The sequence below is a fragment of the Myodes glareolus genome, chromosome 8, assembly GCF_982192425.1.
Source record: "Myodes glareolus chromosome 8, mMyoGla1.1, whole genome shotgun sequence".
In the NCBI taxonomy this organism is placed as follows: domain Eukaryota; kingdom Metazoa; phylum Chordata; class Mammalia; order Rodentia; family Cricetidae; genus Myodes; species Myodes glareolus.
In genome coordinates, this window is record NC_142033.1 from 5,295,932 (window position 1) to 5,317,303 (window position 21,372).

Sequence of the window (21,372 nt, forward strand, 5' to 3'; positions counted from 1 at the left end):
CATAAAGCAGGGACCGTCAAGGACTGTTACACCTTGTTTTAGCAAATTCACCCATCCTTTTCTTGTGGGTCCTGCAAGTCCATTTTATACAGAATATTTTCAAGTAGCCCAGGCAACCGCAGTTTCTTAATCAAACGGTTAACCTTGCCACATTATACAAAATTTTGTCTCTTGTTTTCTCTCTCTCTCTCAAGCCTACATACATATGTAAACATACTGTGACCCAATTAGAGATTTCTGTTTGTCTGAATCTGTCTTCATTGTGTATCTGTAATTCTTTTCTGACCACTGATTTAAACTGCTAAGCAGGCATGGCTAGGACCAATGTGACAGCTTTGGCTGTTGGTTCCACCTAGTTAGGCTTTCCAACATGGTGGAGGTAGCAACGGGTATCATGCCTCCTTTCCAGAGACATCAGCTAAAAGGCTTTCTACAGAGACCCTTTTAGGAGTCTGCAGGAACTCACCATGCAATCTGAAGCTGCCCTCAAGTCCACAGGCAGTGACTGGCTGGGAGCAGCCTCTTTATACAATAGCGATGAGAGACCTCAGGAGTCTGCCATGCTGCAGACAAGGGATATGTTTCTCTACCATGGCCTGTAATGAGAGGCATGAACTATGATTCTGTTGTTGGCTCCAGGATGGAGGGACTAGAAACCCTTTTATTGCTACAAGCTACAGCATTATAAAGTAATTAATTTGTCTCATTTCACAAGGTCAACACAAAGCCAAGGACTTTGTATGGAGAATTAGGCCAAGTTACAAGATGTATTGGAATTATTGCCTTGTGAATAAAGTGACTGTTACTTGCTGTAAATGTCTCACTGTAGTTTGCTCCCATCTGTTAGAAATTTGGGATTTAGCTTCCATAGTTCAGCACTATTTGATCATTTGCTGGGCACAAGTTCATCTATACAAAAGAGTTCACCAACATTTCATCAAGAACTTTGGAGAAGACATGAATGATGAGCACCTCAAGGATCTCTTTGGCAAGTTTGGGACTGCCTTGAGTGTGAAAGGAATGGCTGATGAAAGTGAGTGTGGAGCCATGGATATGTGATGGGATTGCTGGTGACCTATGGGGCCAGAAAAGGAAGTCAGATCCCTTGGAGCGGGATCACAGGGATTTGTGAGCCACCCCAGGTGGATGATGTGAACTGAGCTTCTCTGTAAGATCAATGTGCACTATTCTTGACCCCTGAGGTATCTCTGAGCTGTCCACCTTTTATATTCTACTCTGTGATGACTCTTTAAATGCAATTCCTCTCTTACTTTGCAAATAAATAAACATAATAAAAACCACATGCATTAATTATGACGATAGCCAGTGGAAATATGTTTTTATATTGAGTTACATAAGATATATTCTTTACATTACTATTTAAAAGTCACAAGGGAGAAAAAACAGCATTAAGATGCAAATGTTATGCTTCCTAGCACTCAGGTTCTCATCTTAGTTGCCTTCGAAAAGCTTCTCCTATTTCAGGAAAGTGAAGTTTCACCATGTAATAGTGAATTTTAACTTACTATCACTTTTCTAAAATGTGAATATGTCATTTTACCCAGTATTCTTCAAGAAACCTATGGGACTGAGTAATAAGGAAATGCATGAGTCCCTTCAACTTCTGATTCCACCTTGTTCTCCATAGTGGGAGCCAAAATATGACATTTTACATTAATTTTCTGGAAGACATTTGATCTGTGCTCCTGTACATGTGCATGGAATACAACAATTTAAAAAATGAATTACACTGCTATGTGGAGTTTTCACTTTATTTAATAAGAAATCTTTATGATCAACTTACATTAGTATACAGGAAGCCTGTCTGACACTTGTTTCTTGACTATACAGCAATCAAGGATCAGGACATCTTACAATTTGTTACCAATCTTTCTCAATGATGCTTAAGTAGTTTCCAGATTTACCACCAATGATATCAATGCCTTTTCTTCTAGGTGACAAAACGGTTCAACAAAAGCAACTTAAGAAACACAGGGTTTATTCCGGTTCATGCTTTCAGATGGTACACTTAACATGGCAGGGAAGGCAAGCAGTAAGAAGCAGAGGCTGGCTGATCACATGACGTCCAGTCAGGAAGTAACAAGTGGTACATGTTAGTGTCCAGCTTGCTTTCACCTATTAACTGTGTCTGCAGGACACAGAAATGGTGGTGCCCACATTTGGGATGGGTTTCCTACCATAGTGACTAGAGATGAGTCCCCAAAAGCTAACCTAGTCAAGATGGGTGCAGAAGAGGGTGCAGAAGAGATTGTGTCCTGGGTGATTTTCTATCCAGTCAAGTTGACCAACAGTCATTGTAACAATGTACAATGAGTAATCACATAGCTTCTATAGGAATGGTTAAACATTTGTGCCCTGAAAGAAAGTATTTTCTGTGCAGACATGTATATGTTCTATCTAATGTGGGGCAGGCATCTATGTCCTCTAATTAGCACTTTTAATGCTGAAATTTGCTGAACGAAAATGAAAACATGAAGAGTATAAAACGGGAGAGTATATATTCATGGTCTATCACTTCATCAAAATAAGAGTGAACCCTATTTAAATGCTGAAATAATGCTTTTTATAGCCATCACGGGCAGTAAAAAAGGGGCAGCAAATGTTTTTAGAAGGTGATCTACAAAGGCACCACTGTTTTCTTTCATGTCATTGACAGTAGATCTCAGTCGCTGTATCTCTCCTTTCATTTTCTCAGATTCCTTCATAAATCCTTCTTCACACAAAGTCTTTTGATGCTAAAAATGGTGAACATGAGAGAAAAGAAAATATTGTAAAATCCCAACATTGTACAAGTTATAGTTTCAAACATTTGGCAAGTGGTCCTTTGTATAGCCCTAAATTATTTCCCTTTCCATGAAGAAGGTTCTCTGAGTTAATCCTACACATTGTGAGAAAAAATAGTGGAAACTCCATTGGGGTTGACCCACCATGTCTGTTTGATTGTAATGCTGGCAGAGGTATGAAGACATTCCCGCACTCATGCCCACTGAGATGCAATTGGTCAGATTGTTTGGAGCCTAATCCACTGAGACAGTTTGGAAACCACATCATACAGACAGTGGCAACCAATCAGTTGTTTTACAAACCTGTTACCATTTTGTTTGTAGTTGGACAATGAGAGAATCACTCTCCTGCCATGTTCTGCTTCAAGCAGGCTGTGCACTCTGCAGACAGCTACAGGACCTGCAGAAGAGGCCAATTATCTGCTCTTTGCAGCCCGGATATTTCTTTCAGTTTTTGTCAGCATAGGTCATTCTCAGAGTGGGAGCGTGGGTGTCAGGTGCTGATAATGTGGGCCTTTGTTGGTACCCAGGTCTTTTTCCCTTTTTTTTGTGGCGATTTGCAGGGCCGTTTTACCTTTGGCTCCCTGGCCTTTTTGCTCTTGCACTGGCTTGAGGGTTTAGCTTAGAAATAACTTGGCCCACTCTTGTTATGGTAATTCCACCTGTAAACAAGGTTCCAGCCAAGGGCCCTATACGCCAGCCACGCCTGCCTCCCCCGGCTGCTTATGGCCTGGGGCGCCAGGCACCTGTCATCCTCTTCCACTGCTCCTGATGGGAGGGGGCTTTGCCCTTTTGCCCCCTAAGTCCCTTAGTATTTATACCCGACTTGAGTTTAATAAAGTTGCCATTTACTCTTTGGTGAATGAGCAGGTCTCCTTGTGTCTTTGTGCTTCAACCCTTAGGATATTAATCCATTCTCATGAACTCGGTTCGGGAAAGCACGCACATAAATTCACAGGAAAGTACGGTGCCAACAGGCCTTGATAACCCAGACCCATTGCTGTCCTTATTAAGCTGCCTGGTTGGGAGCTATTCAGTGAGTACCCCTGAGTTTGTTTTTAAATATTCTGAATTTATGTATCGAAATATTGCAGTCATTAAAACCCTAAAAGAGCAACTGAAAACCTGAGGGGAAAACCTCCTTAGCAACAATACCTTTGGGAGGTGCTTCCACTCATGAGCAAGCTACATAATTTCTCCTGATGACCAGGATATGACAAGCACCAGGGGGAGGAGGAGTCCTACCTGCACTGCCTTCTCCAGCATTATTTTATTTTCCTTGATGAGCTGTTCATGCTCCTGGATCAGCTTCGTTCTCAGCTGCTCAAGGTTTTCCTTGTGACTTCTCTCTTGAGCCTTCATCACCTACTGCTGTTCCTCCTGCTTCTGTCTTAGCAGCTCCTGTTCCTTCTCAGCTGCCTCCTTCTGTGCCCGCTCCTCTGCCCCAGGGAGATTCAGGGAGGGAAGAAAGTAATGGGAGAATGAGAATGGATGGTGGGGGAGAGGAATGATGGGTTAAGTAAAATGTCTACATTCCAAAACCCAGAGAGCAATTCAGATCTGAAATGAAACCACAGACTCCACACTGACCCACTCAATGGACAGAGTGTTCCTGGAGGGGATGAGGAGACCCTGCCCATCTGGATGAAACACAGACTCCTGTTGCTTGCAGAGTGAGCTTCCACAGAAAGGTAGACAGCTGCTAATCTGGGAATGGGTTTACTGTGGCCTCTATCAGGAAGCCTTGTGGGAACCTAACCCCTGCTGAAAGCCAAGAGACATGTTCCTGTACCTGCAACGGCCTTCTCTCCAGCAGTTAGGGCTGTATCTGTCTGCAGGATGGAACTCTCAATGGTGGCTTGTGACTGCAGAAAGCTCTGGAAGACTTCACTTGCCTGCAAGACCAAGAAAAAGCAAAGATTTTGAGGCATCTTGGGTTAGAACCTGTGTGAGTTAACACAGTCTCCACTGTGCCTCACTGTCAAATGCTATGGTGAGGCCTGCAGACTGCCCTGCTCTTTGGTGGCACAAGAATATTTCTGGGTTCATGGCTCCCCTTGTCATCCCTGCTAGGGCCACCTGCCATCACCTGTTCCCAGATCACTCCTGTCTACATCATGTGCAGATTTGGGCACTGTAACTTATGATGTTTTCAAATATTTTATCCCCATGCACAATGCTACATAACTGGGGTGGGCTTCACTTTTTCTGTTCTTGTTGGCTCTATTCATGGTCAAGTACTTCTAACTGCCTGGACTTCAAGGTACACATGTGCGAACTCTCCCAGTAGTGGGGAGCATCACCCAAATCATTTTACTTAACTAAAGAAAGGACTGAGGAAAGAACACACCATGGTGGTGTCAATGGCAACAACTGAGTAATATGTTAGCTGTTCTTACATTTATTAGGAGCTCATAGGTAGACCATCCTGACAAACTTGAAACTCTGTTACTCAGAATTTTTATATGAATATTTCTCAGAATTAACAGTAAATAGCAGCCATTTCAGTCAAGCACAATTCAGGGGATGGGGCTTGAGGGTAAAGTACTTTCTTGCACTGCAACGCCCTGTTTTTGTCACCAACTACAACATGAAGCTAGACATGTCATGGTATCCATGTGTTCTTATTCCTCTTAGGAAGTGATGTATGCTTCTGTTTTATGACACCATCCTTCCTCTGCTATGAGCATCCATGTGCCCTGTACCTCATGTCTTCCCCATGTTCCCTTCTCCTCACTCCTTCCCCATGCTCCCTGCTCCTCACCTTCACCCCTTTCCAGGGCACCTGTAAATAGTCATGCTCAATCTTCTCCCTCATTTCCATGTAGAGCTTGTGTCCTCCAGGAACAGAAAATGTTGGAATATTTTCCATAAAAGCCTTTGAAAGCCGATTGAGTTCTTCTTGGCAGTATTGATCTGATGCTTCTTCATTCTTCAACATGAACATCCTTTTCTTCTCATCTATTAATTCCTACAAGGGAAATGGACAGAGATCTGACACGTTGAAGGAACAGAAGGGATAAAGTTCCAAGAACCTTTGTAGAAGAGTCAGCCTATTTCCCTCAAGAAAGTATTCTAGTGTAATAAGACCACAAGTGAACGTGAAACTCTTAAACCTGAATTAAGATTCTAAGAAATCTGTACAAGGCCACAGTAAATGTTCCCGATGTTCCTAGTCCTCAAGACCTTCTATAAAATGAGAGTTCTGCATGCTAAAATCTCTGGTTCCTATTGGGGTCCCATCCTGTATTTCTGTCTTCAATGACACGAAGATATGACAAGGAGCAATAGAAGAACAGTGGCCTGCAGTGGGCCTCTTGTGAGACAAAACTGTTTCGTAGGAACAGAAGAATGTAGCAAGTTCAGGGATGAGCTACAGGTGTTGTGGGCAGGATTGCAATCCACAGACATTAACTGTGTGAAGGATTTAGGAAACTATATACTCATTATTCCAGTCATTAGAGATTTCTATATAAGAAGCACCTGAAGTTTGGGAAGGGGACATGAGTCTTTCACAGTTGTGTTCATGATAACACACAGAGTGCTCATCTTTGAATGAGTCACATAACCAGGGTCAATGAAGGCACAGCAACACTACAGCCATGAATGGACACAGGTATGGCAGTTAATGACACTTACCAGCAGCTTCTTCTGGAATTGCTGGGTTTCGTCCTTGAAGGAGTGCTCCATGAAGACAGCAATGGCTTCCTTCTCACAGGCTGTGTGTACATCCAGCAGCTCCTGGAGCGTGTTTGTGGGGAGCCTCAGGCGCTGGGCCATCTGCTCACTGTAGTGGTCAGCTGCCTTCTGCACAGCTGCTGAGTTCTCACGCTGGGCCAGAGTTGTCACCGCATCATCCAGACAAGGCACAGCTCCACTGTTGATGGCATCCACGTAGGTCGTCACCAGAGTCCCCAGTCCTTCACGTACCAGGAGTTTTAGGGGAAAAGTATAAAGTTATAAGTGAATGTAATCCAGTTTTGAGATTATAGTTCTAATCTTTCATAGCTATATATGCACACTCATAAACAAAAACAAACAATTTCCTACAAGACATTATCTCTTTTTTGATTGTCCCTTTGTTTTATGGTTTTCTAGTTCTAGTTAAAATTAATATCAATCTTCATGCAATAAATTCAATTATCTATAAAAAATTTAATTTTGCACTTAAATCTTGAAATTCATTAAAATAGATAAACTAACATAAACTAACAAGGAAAATCTTAAAAGAATGGATTTACACAGTTTAAACACTAGTACTTATGTTGGAACTATTTCAATTTTCAAATTACATTTCACATTGCCATCCCAAAGAATAATTAGAATACAGATTACTCCCTCTGAAAATAAAATACATCAACTTTAGCAGTTTAAACACTCCATTTTATAGATGATCAAGTATATTTTCACTTGTGATTTTATTATCAGTTGAGAATTGTAACATGAGGGCCGGCTCGTTGGTGTATCTGTCCCTCCCGGTACCCCACAGCCGGCAAGTCCCAAAGAAAATCACACAAAGTCTACATTAGGTTATAAACTCATTGGCCCATTAGCTCAGGCTTCTTGTTAACTCTTATAACTTATATTAACCCATTATTCTTGTCTGTGTTAGCCATATGGCTTGGTACCTTTTTCGGCTGTAAGCTCACATGTTGCTTCTTCAGTGATCTGGGCAGGAATGACGGAGGGAGCTTCCTGCTTCCCAGAATTCTCCTGTTCTCATTGTATCACCTCTACTTCCTGTCTGGTATTCCCACCTATACTTCCTGCCTGGCCAATCATCATTTATTTAAAATATGATTAACAGATTACAGACAATTATCCCGCACCAGAGAATTTCATATACGTGTGCTAGAGCTATAGATACCAGTGATGAAGTCTGCATTTTTAAAGAAGGATATGTAATCTACAGTCAACTATAAAACATATAGGTTTTACATGTTGTGAGGATGGACACAAGCATATTATCATTGTATAGATAAATTTTAAAAATACACATACTAATTTCAACATATACTACTCTATGCAGAAGTGTGTTAAAAAAAATCACTCACGATTCCCAGTGACCTTAATTCCCTCTCTGAGAGTCTTGATCTTTCCATGGGTGAAGATGTGAGACACAAAAGCCCTCATTCATTCCAGGAACAAAGGATTCAGTTGTTCTTCTGAGATAGTATCAAGCTTGGCTAAGAGTGCTTTGTCATATGTTGGTTGGTCAAAGGCAAAACACTTCCGTTTAGGGAAGAAACATCTGATGCACTCCCTGAGCAGATTGGTTGCTTGGATTCCAGGAGTGTCACCTAGTGTTAAGGGAAACACAAAGCCATACGGGTAGTCTCAGAGCAGAGAGCAAATGACGGAGGCCCTTGTCTCTGTGAAGTGTTCTGGACTCACACGTCTCTACCATAAACATGCAACACTTCTTTGTATGTCAAAAGTATACCAAGAGTATACCAAGTTTGTACTTGGTAGACATCTGGTGAAATAGTTCGAGAGACATTTGACTCCACAGGAGAATCATATGGCTGATATCCACAGACCTGAGTATGCCATCAAGCACATTTTCCTTGTGTATCCTGAGCAACAAAAGACTAAGTGTGATTTTTAATCCAATCACCCCTTGTAGAGAAGGACCTGTGGGACTCAAAAAAGAGCCACAAAGGATTTTTTAAAACGTAGTAAAAATGGCAGCATTAGCAATTCTCAAAATGATGCCAAGGTTAGCAAAGGAAAACTACCTTGACTTTAAAAGACTTCATTTCTTGTCAGTGCTAAGTATACACTCATAGAAAATATGTGTTCTTCATAACTGAGGAAGGATGGAGGGTCTACGAAAATATGTAGGATACACAAGTCTAGAGATTTAACGAAAAACATCAAGACAGTATTTATGAAACTCCTGAACTGAGGATTTTCTCCCTTTTGCTCATGTGAACATTTGTGGTGTGTGTATCCATGTTTGCCCATGTCTGGTTATTTGTGAACGAAAGAAAAAAGGAAAGGAACAGAAAGGAAAGGGGAGGGAAGGAAATGGAAGGGAAGGAAATGGAAGGAAAAAAAAGAAAAGAAAATCTGAGTGGTGGCCTTCAAATGGGAGGAAAATACAAAAGAAATAGTGAATTTTAGGCCAGCCTGGTTTGGGATACACAATGAACACCAGGCCAACTAAGGGCCACATTTGATTCCTGGTTTAAAAAATAAACAGTAATAATACATTATAGCGAAGGGACTCTGGCCAGCTTGAGTGTGGTGAGCATGGTTCTGGCAGGCTTTGCCTTTCCCCCATTCCCTCTGCCTTGCTAAAGGTCTTTAGATTACATTTTCAAAACTACCTACCAAGGTCTATTTCCTTATTATGCCATTTCATCCTCCTGAGAGCAAATACCAAGGTCCAGCTTTGGAAGTATCGAAGTTCAACAACACAAAGGCCCCTTGGCTCACCTAATTAACATGCTCAATTAAAATAAAGACCTCATCGTTACATAAAATTTGCTCTTTTATTTTGTAAACTGCCCTTTGTCTAGGTGCCATGATTGTCTCCTCTCTATCCAGAGGCAGTCCTTAGTCCTCTGGAACAATATCTGTGCCCCTCTCCCTTCTCTTCCCCTTCTCATGCATCCTCTATCTCCCATGTTTGTCTCATCCCCTGCCCTTTGTCTCTTCTTTGTGCTGAGAGCTTGGTCTTGGGGTGTCCTGGGCTGGATACTTTCCTTTTCATATCCACTTTTATGACTGTGAGTACAGGTTTCACAGAGAGCTTTCCTAACTACCATGTTTTAATGTTCTGAGAAAGCAAAGGCAGAAAAATAAAAACTTTGAGCAGATCAGAATTGGTAGTCTTCACAAGGCTTCATGGGCTTCAACACTTTGTAAAGTCACGTTATTCATGCGAATAACACCCATGCAAATAGTTTATAGACCATGATATAACTGATCCTGACACTGCAGCATGTTGTGATGAATTATGATGGCATAGACTAAAAATTTACATCCGTCAATATACTTAGAATAGAGCTGATTTGTGGACAACATAACCAATTCAACATTGAAAACCTCTGTTCTTGCAAGAGTGAAACAATGTATAACTCTGTGAAATTGATTTAGAGATGGGCTATGCATGACACATTTATGAATAAGAATTATGTAGCCAGATATTTCTTAAAGGAAGACAGACCCAAAACAGACAAGACAAATGTCTGGACTTGATGAAGGTTAGATGTTTTAGACTCTAGATGCTAAAGTACAAACTGTAAAGACTTGGTTTGGAATAATTTGGCAGTGTTCTAGGTTCTACTTTTCTCAAAAGAAATCAAACTCCAGTTCCCAGGCATTACCAGCCAATGACCTTTCACTGTTTCTGCAGACCACCATCCCACGGCAAATACAGAAGGACCCCACAGTGGATGAGAGCAACTCAACAGATGCCAGCCCTTCCCAGACCCCCACCCCAGCCCTCCCTCTACCTGGGATCAGCTTCAGTGAGTTCTCCAGGTACTTGTCCTCCATGGCGCCCTCTCCATCTAACTTCAGCTCCAGGGTAAAATCCCGAACAGCCCAGACGAAGTCTGGGAAAAAAACTCACAAACTCTGTGGAATTCTCTATTCCATCAGGATTTGGGGAAGACTTTGCCCTGATCAGCTCAGTGAGTTCTGTGACGTAACTGGTACCGGGTTAAGGAAAGGTGAATTCACATGCACATTTTCATGATTCTCTTATTAAAAATAAATCACAATAAAGAGTTTTTGCTGCCCTGGGTCTCCTCTGCCCACCAAAGTGACACAGTGACAGGGCAGGTCAGTGCCTCCATATGCATTTCAGAACACTCAGTGAAACATGGTCACTCAGGTCCTGCAAGGATACTGCAGCTGCTGCAGGGTCAGGTTGTCGATGACCTTCATGCTGTTGTAGACAAAGGTGCTGCTCAGAAGCACAGCCAGGGCAAAGATCCATGAGTCATTCTTAGGGTCTCCCTGGAAGACACATGAAGACAGAATGAAGAACCATTAATAAAAATTCAGAGAGAGAAGTTGGGGTTCAACATGAAGAACTGAAATGCAAAACAGCCAGCCACTGGCTCTTACCTTAAACTCAGTATAAAAATAGTGATCCTGCATCAAGGGATCTCAGAAAGAGATTGTGTCAGAGAGCTGCCTCCCCCCACTTTAGAAGCCTCTCAAGGACTGGGATTAAATGTGTGCACCACTAGGATTAAAGATATGTACTTCCCAGGTTGTATGGAAAACAAGTGACACTACTGGGATTAAAAGTATCTGTTACTACTACTTGGTGTGTAGGACTGCCCAATGGGACTGTTTGACTCTCAGATCTTCAAGTTAGCTTTATTTATTAAAATACAAATAAAGTGTCACTACATTTCCCCTTTTTTGTCTAAAATAAAAAAGTATATAACTAATATATGAAAAATTATATACAATAACTAAAATATATACAGACAGTAAATACATCAACAATGTCTAGTTCATTTGCATTTGACAGTTTCAGAGAAAATATTTTATGTCTATCCTACCTTGAGGAATCCAAATTCTTTTACCTGATTTACTTTCTATCCTAATGTGCTTTCTGAATCTAGTGAACTATAAATATAGTTATCTAATCTTCAACTCCCTCAGAGACTCAAGAAGAAAATAATATTAACTGAGTAAGAAGGAAGTGCAAGCACGTGACTTCCAAAAATGTAGGTAATGACAGAAACATCGGCTGCCTAGACAGTCACACAAAGTTCCTCTGCAATGTTATATCATCCATCTTTGACCTACAGGCCTATTATATCTGATAGACTTTTCTGTGAAGCAGAATAATTTGTGTCCTGCTTGTCTAATTAGGACAGAATACTGTCAGTCGTTGAGGCAGGGACATTTTCTTGCCCAGGGGCTTACTTTTGTCACAAGGAAAGAAAAGTCATGTGGAGTTTCTTGGATGCCCATGATCCTCTATGAAGTAGATTAGTGCTGCCAGGAGGAGACATGTCTCATTGTCATTTAAAAAAAAAAAAGAACTGAGGTTATTAAAACATCTTAAATGACATATTCTATAGATCTCTGAAGTCTTTGATGATACAATCTGTCTATCTAAAATATATATTTTTGACCATGAAAACATATCTAATGTAATTACAAGTTTGATTATACTAAGTGATTAACTACTAACTTACACTTTCTTCTTATGCTAAATAGCTGGTAATAATAATTTTCAAGGACTAGAAATTTTCTTACATTGTTAAATGAGTTACATAGGTACAATACATTGAACAGTATTTGAAATGTATATACAGCATGCTTTAACAATATTAATTTCAAATTTGTATTTATATACAATATTTCTATACAATATGCAAAAGTTCAGTCGAATGTAAAACATTTAAAGCTAGTAGTTGCTTTTTGAAGTAGATTCAATAATCTACCTTTTTATCCAATCCTATCTATATTGCTATACTTTTCCTTCTCTCTATTTTTAAATTTTTATTTATTTATTTATTGGGGATTTGTGGGTTTTTTTTTTTTTTGAGACAGGGTTTCTCAATAGCTATGAAGTTGGTCCTGGGACTTGCTCTGTAGACCAGGATGATCTCAAACTCATAGAGATCTGCTGACTCTGCATCCCCTCCCAAGGGCTGGGATTAAAGGCATGCACCAAACCACATGGCTTTTTTTTTCTTTTCAAAACGAGATTAAATATATACCCTCTCTTTTTTTCTTTTCAATACAATAGTCTTGAATCTAATTTCCTTTGTTTAACTTTTTTCCTGATCATTATCCATAACAACTTGTAAAAAACACATTAAACAATGACAAATATCCATAATCCGTTTTTGGGAATGTAGAAATGTTTTCTGGACTACTTCCTGCAGACTGGGGGGACTGATAATCTCATGGGACAACTGCCCCTACTGAAGACATTTCAGAGAATGTTTTTTGATAAAACATTCTTTTTCTTAACCTAGAAAGAATCCACAATAAATTAAACCTTATTTTTCTTAACCGAAAATGAATCCATGGGCTATCATTTCCTGTGGAAACAAAAGCAAAACCTCTTCTCCAAAGTAGCATACCTTTTGACTTAAAATTTAAAATCAAGATGTTTAAAAATATATAAGTTGGATTAGTCCAGCAGCATTTATAATCAATTGTCTTTTAGCAGCTGTTTCTTCCTCAGCAATCATAAAATTCAAACACAACACAATGACATACAATATCCATATTTTCTGTGTGCTTTCCATCTTTCCATGGAAGCTAAGCAGGGATGATGGAAGCTAAGCAGGGATGATGGAAGCTAAGCAGGGATGATGGAAGCTAAGCAGGGATGATGGAAGCTAAGCAGGGATGATGGAAGCTAAGCAGGGATGATGGAAGCTAAGCAGGGATGATGGAAGCTAAGCAGGGATGATGGAAGCTAAGCAGGGATGATGGAAGCTAAGCAGGGATGATGGAAGCTAAGCAGGGATGATGGAAGCTAAGCAGGGATGATGGAAGCTAAGCAGGGATGATGGGAGCTAAGCAGGGATGATGGGAGCTAAGCAGGGATGATGGGAGCTGAGCAGGGATGATGGAAGCTGAGCAGGGATGATGGAAGCTAAGCAGGGATGATGGAAGCTGAGCAGGGATGATGGAAGCTAAGCAGGGATGATGGAAGCTAAGCAGGGATGATGGGAGCTAAGCAGGGATGATGGAAGCTGAGCAGGGATGATGGAAGCTGGGAGCCGTCGTATTTCTCCTGAAACCAGGTGGTTAGGTTTCGGTTCTCGCCTGTGCCAGTGGCAAAAGAGCCGCGGGAGAATGGCTTTTTCATAAATTCATGCCCCACATTGGGCATCAAATGAAGCATGACTGATAAAAACTCATAGAGAGAAACTGGGGTTCAATCTGAAGATCTGAAAAGCAAAGCAGCCAGCCACTGGCTCTTACCTTCGTCCCAGTCCAAAAATAGTGATCCTGCCAGGGATTCAGGAATCTCAGAATGAGACTGTGTCTGAGAGCTGTCTCCTCTTATCTTAACAATCCTCTCTAGGGCTGAGATTAAAGTTGTGCATCACTGAGATTAAGGGCATGCAGCACCTGGTTTCTATGGAAAACTCGTGTGACTACTGGGTTTAAGTACGTGCTACCACTATCTGTCTGTATGGAAAACAGGTGGGGCTGTTTTACTGTCTGACCTCAGGCAAGCTTTATCTATTAAAATACAAATGAAATGACATCACAGCAGAGGGCTGAGGAGAGCAGTCCTCAGGAGCCCATTGGTGCTGCCCCATGGCCTTGTTATTCCAGGAACTCTGGAGGCCAAGCAGGGGGAGCAAGAGTGCTTGATCTAGCTGGAGAAAAAAATCGAAACTCCGTCTGAGAAACCTAGTGGAATGTATATTGTTCCTCAAGGAACACAGCTCCAAGTGGAGCAAGGAGCTCAGATCAGACACCCTGAGCCACACAGAAGAGAGAGAGAGCAGAATAGGCTGGAACACATTTGTTCGGGGAAAAAAATTTCTGAACAGGACCCAGATCTCATAGACTCTACGAACAATTAATAAACAGGATCTCACACATTGGAAAAAAATCTGTAACAGTTATAATCTGATAGATGGTTAGTATTCAGAGTATATAAAGAACTAAAAACAAAACAAAGAAACAAGAATCTGAAAATCAAAATAAAAACAAATATCCCTACTTAAAATCTGTATATAGTACTAAAAAAGGGCTCTCAAACAATGAAACACAAAAGACTAAGAAACACATGAAACAGGTTCAACACTCCTTAGCCACCAGGGAGCTACAAATTCAAATTGCTTTGAAATTTCATCTCCTCATAGAATGGGCAAGAGCAATAAAACAAATGATAGCACATGTTTTTATGTACTGATACACGTATGATGTCACAGAGAGAGTGACATCACATGCAGTCTGCACAGTTTTAAAGGAGACTAAATCTCAGGACTTAGAAGGGAAGTAGACACAAAGTCCCAAACAAACTTAAATTTTAAAACTATGGTTGTTGCTTCACACATGGTTTCAAAGTACTTATGAATATGCCAATGACATTTTTCTAATTAAAATTCCTAAAATTCACATGAAATCACAAAATACACTCTCTAAAGAGATTAATATTGACCAAGAACAGCAGCACACATACTAATTTGAAGCAAATTCCTGACTATAGTAATCAGAACAGCATGATTTATTCACAAACATGTTCCAAAAGGCTGTTAACAGACACCACAAGAAAAGCAGAGGAGGAGACAATGGATGGTGTCTTTCTCAGAATACCATACTGAATGACATTAATTTGTATGATTAACCTGTGTTGATGAGTATCCTTGAAGTATGATAATAACAAGAAAAGGATGTATACCAATGGGACATAGGAAGAGGCTTAGAAATAAATCAATGAATTAACTATCTATCTGCCAAGGCTGTCAAAAACCCACAAACCAGGAAGACAGTGCTTTCCACAAATAATGCTGGAGAAACAGGGTACCCGCAGCAGAAAGGCAGAATTGGATCCCATGCACACTATACACAAAAGCCAGCGGAAATAGATACAGAGAAGTGCTAGGATGTGACCCTGGACATCACAGTCACCGAGTGCGTGTGTGAGGCAAGCAGAGCAGCATAGGGAAGGAACGGCTGCAATTTTCTCAGCCAAGGCAGGGACTCAACCTGGAGTGATGAATGGACAGAGAAAACACGCCACACATTTGCACTGGACTCAGATAAAGACACACAAAAAAACCCCTGTGATATAAACATGCAGATGAACATGGAAAGTGTCTAGGTGAGTGGCATTACCGGTTCTATGTGTAGAACTAAGGGAAGGAAGAAAAGGATGAATCAGCAAGCAAGATGACACAGGGTGGAAAGGCTCTTACTGTGCAACCCCAACAGCTTATTTCAATCTTTGGAACCCATATGAAGCGGAAAGGCGTTGTGACCTGTGCCAACACACACGCGTGCGCGCGTACACGCGTGTGCGCGCACACACACACACCAATCATCAACATACACACACATACATGCATCTACATGCACCACATAACATCTCACATGCAGCAAGAATTTTTTAAAATCACTCAATTCAGTTATTTAAACAGCCAAATTTATCCAATTTAGCTATTGTGGGGAAAACAGGCCTTCACTGAACCTGTAGAGTCAGTGTTCTCAAAAACTTCCAGATTGTCCTGAGTACGGTTGATGAGGTTCACCATAAAATATGTGAACCCAAGGGGTTGGACAGATGGCTCAATGATAAGAATACTTGCTGCTCTTCCAGAGGACCACAGTTTGGTTCCTGACATCCACATCAGATCACTTCTAACTTTCTGTAACTCTAGCTCCAGGGAATCCAAAGCCTCTGAATATCCAGGATGCCTGTACTCACACATGATTACCACAAGCAGACACACACACACTACACACAATAAAAATATAGCTCTCAAAAATGTAAACCCAATCCTTAACCCCATTTCCAAAATGTATCCTTGGTATCTCAGAAGACGAGTCAGCCATTGTTCACCAACTGAGAGGGGATGATGTCATCTACCTTCCTACGGGAGCATCCGTCCACCTAACTGCTTCTAGTGTTATGTCATTCACCTTCTCATGGAAGCATCTGTTCACCCAACTGCTCCTGCTGTGATGTCATCTACCTTCCTATGGGAGCATCTTTCCCCCTGACTGCTCTTGCTGTGATGTCATCCACCTTCTCATGTCACTGTTTCTAGTAGAAGCAGCATTGTGTCACCTGGTTCACCTTTCAGAAGGGAAGACCTTGTACATCTAGCTCTGAGAGAGCTGATGGGTAACAGCTCTCATATGTCAGCACTTAGAATGACAAAGGCCTCCAGGGAAGACTTCCAGTGATGGGTAGGCACTAGTGATGAATACCCCCACCCTTTACCCAACACAGGCTAGCTCTTAAGAACCCGCCCTAGTTCTCCTTCTAGAGTTCAGAGGTCAGAGGCTGCCCCCCCCCACCGTGACTGCTCTTCCTCTCTGCATCCTGCCTCTTTCCAGGTACTGGACTATATGAGAAACACACAGGTAGGATTCGCGACGAAACTAGGAAGGTTCTTCCCTAATATCTAACAACTATACTTATAACCCAGGAATTTAACTACTAAACAAATTTTTATTGGGTCGACTCAAATCATTCACTCAAGTGACAAGAAATAAAAGCATGTTTCACCTAATATAATACATCTTATCACTGGACAGTGGTGGTGCAGGTCTTTAATACAGCCCTTGGGAGCTATGAGCAGGAGAATCTGTCAGTTTATGACCAGCCTGGTCTAGAGAGCAAGTTCTAAAATAGGCTTCAAAGCTGCACAGAGAAACCCTGTCTTAAAAACAAAAGCAACAACAAAAATCTGACCTTGTCTAAATGTGAAATCTAAATAAATCAGTCTTTATCTCACCTACTGTAGTTCAGTCTGTAGAACTATTAGATGTATTCATGAATAGGTCAACCAGTTAGATAACAAGGGCTCATAAGGGTCATCCTACCTTTTCCACATCGCCCAGGCCCTCAGTGTCCAGGAGGACCAGGGTGTGCCCTGGCTTGGTGGGATGGGGCACACACCACATCCAGATACCCTTGGTTTCAGACTGCACAGTGGAGCCAAGAGGGAAGCCTGTGGGGAGAGGTGAGGGATAAGGGTCAGTTTATGAATGTTCTGCATAGGCAGCCTTGTGTGCTAAAAATATCAGTGCCCAGAAACCTCGTGTACTAAAGATTGAGTGCACGAAAGCCAGCAACATTTTGGATTCTGAAGGTTTGGGGAGTTGAAGCCTAGGTGGAGGATATGGAACTCTTAACTCTTCCCAACCCCTTCCTCAATCTCAGATACCAGTCTTCCATGCAGCTGCCTCTGTGATGTCACTATAGCCCCAGGATCAACGAACCCAACCACTGGGGAGTGAAATCTCTGAAACCATGTTGAGGCAAGTCCTTCCCCATTAAGTTGTTCTCCCCTGTGTTTCAGTCCCAGCCATGAAAAGCAAAGAACAGAACAATGCACACGAAAATCGGATGTATGCAGTAGAATTGGCAGTGTGGTGAATCTCAACAGTCAAAATGGTGCTTCATCTGTCCTCAAAAATATATTAGTTTATAAGTCATCTATTTCAAGCTATAGTGGGCATTTAACAAGAGAATGATGCCTCAGAGGACTCCAAATGGAAACAGAGGCATCCACGAATACAACATGGCGCCCTCTGGTGGCGGCAGTGAGGGTTTTGAGCCAGTCAGGGTTGTACTCACCTGTCATCCCTGAAGGCAGGAGACAGAGGCAAGGAATTGTCATTAGTTTGACAGCAGCTGGGATTACATAGCTAGAGCCAGGTCAAACAACAAGACAGTCAAAAAAAACAGGTATTTTTACAAATTGTGGGAAATGGTATGGGTTCCATGTCAGAGACACACAAGAAGAGCAGGAAAGTAGAAAAAAGAAATTGTTATAATAGTTTTTATATTCAAAATTATCAAAGAAAAGCAGGAGTTAAATAAACAGGAATGTGCAACAACAAACGTATATAAAGTCCTTTCAAATGTTTTTTAAAAATTTATTTACAAATGTACAGTTATTAAGATTTATTGATTTCATTTTATGACGATCAGAATTTTGACTACATGTATGTGAGTGCACCATGCACATGCCCCTAATGCATAAAGGCCAAATAAGGGCAGCCAATCCTCCAGAGCTGAAGTCATGGAGAATGTTGAGTCACCACATGGGTACTGGCACCAAATCCTATCCTCTTCATGAGCAGCCTACATCATCTCTCCAGCCATACACAAATTTTTAAAGTCTTAGGTATTCAAAGAAATATTCCCTGGTGGAAATATTTTATTGAGAAAGAAAACCTGCTGTATGAGACCAGAGACCAACACATAGGATCCCATTGCTTAGAGCATCAGAAAAGGCCCTTTCTTGAGCACTCCTGGGAGAGAGTTTCCCTGATGGAATGGAAGGAAAGAATTCAAGAACCAAGTATTAGCAAGCAGTAATTACTCATGCAAATTAGCATGAGAAGGTAGAGGTGTTGAAGGAGTTTGGCTTTCCTTTGTTTTAATTGGGAATCAAAATTAAGATAATGGCACAAAGACAGTCAGCTCTTTGGCTAGTTCCCAGCATGCCACTCACCGTGATTCTGTCCTGCCAGACGGTTCATCAGGTAGGACTTCCCTGTACGGTACAATCCAACAATAGCCACAACTACCACTGGCTGGGAAATGTTGTCCAGAATCTCTATGGCTGTTTGGTTCACAGACAGCTCGTCCTTGTGGTTCTCCACCAGACAAATGGGAGCCATCATTTGTGGTGTGGCCATAGCAACTGCCAAGCTAGAAGAATCTGAACGAAGAATTCAAAGTCATTTTCAGCCTGTGTTACTCAAACCCAAGGTGAGTTAGAACTGATGACATTTGTACATTTCCTAAGGCAGCAAGCAGATACAGAGGACATTCTCTATCATCCTTCCACAGTTCTAGAGAAGATTTGGTAAGACATGGGCTGCCAGCATGAAGAAAGATGGTCTTCAATGGAATAAAACCCAAACAACAGCCATCTTCATAATATGCTACAATATGCTAAGCCTTGTAATGAATGCCTTACCTTGTGAAACCCACAATCTGTAAGTGCCTACAGGTTACAGGTTACTGCATGCTGCCAATAAGGTAGGTGAGTTTCCAAAGCCTTAATGACCCAGCAAAATGGCAGAGCAGTGGGTTCTAAGCACTTATTCACTCTGTAAATTTAAAATGGCTGAAAATGTATGGGAGTGTTGGAACACACCCATGAACCACGCACACACTGAGATGTCCAAATGAATAAACAGTGTGAATTACATGTGTGTTCCCTTAACTTTTCACTGTTTACCACCACCCTCCTGACAGATTGTGTCTGCAGGAAGCAAAGGTGACTTTAATTGTAATAGGCTAGCCTAGGGCTAACCTGGTCTCTCTTTTACCTAACTTGGATTTCAAGAACAGATTATTTCTTGAATGTGATATCAAAATATCAACAGGGTTAATATAGATAAAACCCATGTTGCAAAATTAAGAATTTTTGTGTGCCAAAGGGTGAGTACTGTATATTAAATATGCGATACAAGATTAATATCTTAACCCTCTACAGTTACAACTCAGTTTTAAAATGGGCAGAACATTGGACTCTTATTTCTCCAAAGCAGGTTATGAATGGTCACGAGCACATGAGAAAACATTCAATATTGCTAATCACTCTGTACAAGACAACTCTAAAATTTTAAAGAATTTATTTGAAAAGATGCAGTGTACGAATTGGGAAGTGCCAGACTGAAAGGTAAAGTATCTATGTTCCCACAGCAACATGTAGGTCTGCTTTATTAGGAAAATGTGGGAGCAAAATTAAGAAACTTTAGCTACAAGATTTCTGTCTTGTGGATCTGGAGACTGGTGTAAACGTCTATAGTCACGTGATCTCGTGTGACTTAGTTTCTTAGGCTTTACTGAGGTTGAATCTTGCTTCTGGGAAACATACATACTTACTTGAAATCACTTGCTTGATTTTGCTTGTGTTTGCAGTTTAAGCAAGAATGAGGTCATCATAAGACCTACTTGGTTTAGTTGCTCAACAATCTTTCAAACCCAGTCTGCATTATAACAAGGCTTTAGGGAACATTGAGGAATTGCCACTCAAAACCAGAAGATGTCACCTTGTACCCACCAGGACAGCTACCACACAAAACAAAAACAAATAAATGTGAACCAGAATTCAGATTGAAAGACTCCCGCAGGGCATCTTCCCTCGGGAGAGGCCCCGTGCCCCAAAGATCAGTCGAAAACACGCAGCCAGATGCAAACAGCAGGAGGTTTATTGGTGGATACACAGGTACCTGGGCGACAAGTCTCTCGGATGACTTGCGTGTCGCAGGTTGGGGATGAGGGGTTCTTATAGGGGAGCAAAAGCGCGGGTACAGAAGCAGAAAAGCTTTCATTTCGTTGGTCAATTTAAATAAGGCTAAGCTGAGTGGCACACTCCTGACCTTTTACCTAAATACCAAGGAGGGGGTTGTCCAGACCCACCTGGGTACCAAAGAGGGGGTTGTCCTACCTGTTTTTCTTATCTCTTCCTGCCTTCCTAGCTTGGCTGGCGACTAGATGTCTGATTTGCACATCCCCTGACTCGTGAGAGGCCTGCTCTGTACGTGACTCAGGCCTCGCAATCCTCTCTTCCTCCCTTGAAGTCTTTGTTCCTACTCATGTCAGTTCATAAATCTCCTGTCCTGCTGCCAGATAAGGCTGTCCTCGCTCTAATCTCAGGTGTCTTTGCTTTAGCATTCTGGAGGTCCTGAATTAAGCCAGTTATTTGTTCAGCACTCTGGAGGCCCTGACTCCGGAGGTCTTAATGGAGCTTGCTATCTGAAAACCTTTGCAGAGCGTTATAACTGTGGTTAAAGTTAAAACCATAGTTTTAACTGTGACCCCAATGAAGTTGGGGTCCTTCAAAATCACTTAGATATTTGTGCACTGCAGCTAAGAACAGAGAATGATGCTACCTCATGGAGAACACAGGCTTGGCTT

At 41.5% G+C, this 21,372-nt stretch overlaps 1 long non-coding RNA gene and 1 pseudogene across 2 annotated transcripts; one reads left to right on the plus strand and one right to left on the minus strand.

Annotated features, from left to right (window-relative positions):
* Positions 1–1,758: 1,758 nt before the first annotated feature.
* Positions 1,759–19,139, minus strand: LOC125395868 (guanylate-binding protein 6-like; annotated as a pseudogene). The gene is made up of 10 exons (XR_015002613.2): positions 18,953–19,139; positions 17,313–17,440; positions 10,666–10,775; positions 10,268–10,465; positions 7,859–8,104; positions 6,444–6,724; positions 5,569–5,775; positions 4,597–4,699; positions 4,050–4,243; positions 1,759–2,756 (listed from the first exon to the last, which is right to left on the minus strand). The product of XR_015002613.2 is annotated as a guanylate-binding protein 6-like (transcript).
* On the plus strand, positions 19,076–19,657 carry LOC125395874 (uncharacterized). Its single transcript, XR_007230675.2, has 2 exons — positions 19,076–19,212; positions 19,294–19,657. It is a non-coding gene; the product is annotated as an uncharacterized LOC125395874 (long non-coding RNA).
* The last annotated feature ends 1,715 nt before the right edge of the window (positions 19,658–21,372 follow it).